Below are 2,943 nucleotides of genomic sequence, written 5' to 3' on the forward strand. Positions count from 1 at the left end.
AATATGGGCGATGCTTTTGAGGAGCGGGTCAGCCATATGAGCAGATAAAGCAAAGAAGAGAAGGTTATAAAGGCCTCAAACAGGAAAGGGAAGCCCCATTAAATGCTGAAAGCAGTTGTTTTTTGGAGATGTAATTTTAGCTGTGATTAGTGCCAACTCCTCATCATCAGTTGAGAACAAAGTGGACGTGTGTATAGATTTCGGTAATGCTGTAGATATGTCTCGCCGTAGCAGAAAGATCGCTCAGTGTTACATAAAGTGATATACAACAAGCTGAGTGAGTGGGCTTTCCAGGTGACCGCGGCCTCATCCAGGATGTCCACACCTCCCACTCACCATTAATGTCTTTGCTCTTTGATCTTTATTCCTGGCACCAACATAATGCACAAGAACCTGTAGTGACTCAAACCATTTAATTTCTGCTGTAGCTTATTTACAGTCTCAAATGTAACTTCCTTTGTAAATAAAAATGCAAATTATAATTCTAAACGGTTTTACTCCATTTCAAATTTTTTCTTTTTAACATTTCACACGTTAATGTTTTCTTATCAATCCAAAAGTGACTTTTTAAACGTTTGTTTTATCAGCCTTTGCAACTTTTCTAATTTCTTCATTTGTGATTTTTTTTTATCACTCAAAGATATAATACCTATGAAAATTTGAGATTAATGTCAAATACATATTGAAGCTGTTAACAAGGCCTTTGCAGGGCATGAATATGTTCAGTACTTTGGCATATTTGTAAGTTAATGGGTACAGAATGCCAGGTTTCGTTTGGCTTGTGGAGGAACACTTACCAAAATTAAGCCTTATGAGCTTTTTTTTTGCTATTTATTTACTATGCGACTTAACATAATGTGTGAGTGTGTGTGTGTGTGTGTGTGTGTGTGTGTGTGTGTGTGTGTGTGTGTGTGCGCCCTGCAGTGTGTTGGCGACTGCCCAGGGTTGGTTCCTGCCTACACCCATTGTTCCTGGGATAAGCTCCAGTCCCCCCTACCTCCCCCCCGAGACCCCAGTTGGGATTAAGCGATTATGGTGATGGATGGATGGATGGATGGATGGATGGATGGATGAATGGACTTAACATAATGTTGAGTTGAAGCGTGCTTGCTGTTTTGTAACGAAGAAACGTCACGTTTGTCTTCTCGCACTATCCCGGCTTTGGCCTCTGTGCCACCTGAAATACCCTCACTGAGCGGGATAGATGTTTGGTGTGGTCGAGTGGGAAAGCAGAATTCGGAAAACCGTAACTCAGAAAACAGCTATTCCAAACATTCAAGATCAACAGTTAAGCTGTTAAGTGAGTTTACAAAATATTTTCCAATCACAAATTATTGTGTTGATGCTATATTTCATGTATTGTAAATATGTGCCTGACAAAGCACATAGATTTGCCAGTGTAAGATGATGTGTACATGGAGCAGGGCAGTGATTCACTTTCCAGTAATGTGGCCTCACGCCCACAGAGATGTGACTTCAGTTCCTTCCCCTGGATTGTTCATTGGAGCTCTTCTGGGACGGCCACTCATTTAGTTTTTGTTGTGCACATGTACCGTACCAGCTGGACATCCACATCTGCTGGTGCGGCACCGTCAGTTGCCCACAGTGCTACTCCACCACCCAAGAAGCCGTTCCCACAGCGAGCTCCTCTTCCATCCACCAGAACCAGTTGGTGAGCCACTGTACTGGAATCTACTGCCTCCTATTCCTTGCCAAGACCTCAGGTGTTACTGTGCCCCATTTGCCTTTGCAGCGCATTTGTAAGTGATCTTAGTGATTTCTGTTCCTTTCAGCCCCCAGGCAGGTGGCAGGAGGTGCTGAGCTCTGATTATCGTGCCCCGATTGCGCTTTGCCGGCTGGGGGCAGCGAGGCTGCCTCTATCCCGGGGGGCTGGCAGAGAACCTCTGTTCTCTCTTTCTCGCAGAGATCCATGCTCTGTTAGGCCACGTTTCTTTGTGTCTATTTCTGGATATCATGACTTACAGGTTTCAATGTCACTCTCCCCCGTTTCCTCTTCCTGCCATTGTTAGATGGTGATGTCACATGTACTGAATTGTTGGACCATGCGGCACAGACTGTGTCTAGTGTGAATAGTAAGATTCGATATATGTGAACGTTTATACCTTATTTAAGTGTGTGTGTAAGTGTGTGTATGAAGGGGTGTGTATGTGTGTGCTCTCTTTGCTAGGTTAATCAGAGTTATTTATACGTTATGTATTTAATATTGTAACAAAATATATTAATTGCATTCTTTAATGTTTCACACAAATTATACTTGCTTTAGGTGCTGTTTGATGTCGTTCTGTATGTGTGTAGATTACAGGTTTTGCCTGCAGAGCCCAGAATTTACAAAATATGTAGCTGATGGAGTTCTGATTGAATTGCGGCCCTGCAATGGACAGGAACATTCGCTGGATATTAGGTGCAGACTAGAAGCCAGATTATCTTAAATTTAGTAAATTTTTGATCGTGGATGAAGTACTACAGCATGTCCGTTCAGGGGGAAAGAAAATCCATGGCATTAACTTAGCAGAGGCCTTTACCCAGAGTAGTAGCTGCACACAACCCCCAAAACATGCTTTACTGTTCCCTGTGGAACATTCTTTAAAGGAACCACACCCCAGATGGGACTCGAACCCACAATCCCTGGCTTAGGAGGCCAATGCCTTGTCCGTTAGGCCACTGGGGTCACATGAAGATGGCGAGCACCTTTGGTGTTCCATTTGCAGTTACTTTGCCCAAGTTTGCATCCAAAGGTAAGCTTGCCACTCCAGAATGTGCTAGATATCACTTTCTATCCAGTGTCTTTTCTGTGGCCTGTACTACAAAGTTGGGTTACTGGCTTATCGGGGTAACTTGTCGGATTTAAGGTACCACAGTTTCAATGGACTTCAAATACATTCAGTTACATTTTGCCCAGACTACCTTAAATCCGACAAGTTA

At 43.2% G+C, this 2,943-nt stretch overlaps 1 non-coding gene across 1 annotated transcript; it reads right to left on the reverse strand.

The window, feature by feature from the left end:
• Positions 1-2,616: 2,616 nt before the first annotated feature.
• Positions 2,617-2,689, reverse strand: trnar-ccu (transfer RNA arginine (anticodon CCU)). Its single transcript has one exon. It is a non-coding gene; the product is annotated as a tRNA-Arg (tRNA).
• Positions 2,690-2,943: the final 254 nt, after the last annotated feature.

This window comes from Brienomyrus brachyistius, chromosome 18 (genome assembly GCF_023856365.1).
Source record: "Brienomyrus brachyistius isolate T26 chromosome 18, BBRACH_0.4, whole genome shotgun sequence".
In the NCBI taxonomy this organism is placed as follows: Eukaryota; Metazoa; Chordata; class Actinopteri; order Osteoglossiformes; family Mormyridae; genus Brienomyrus; species Brienomyrus brachyistius.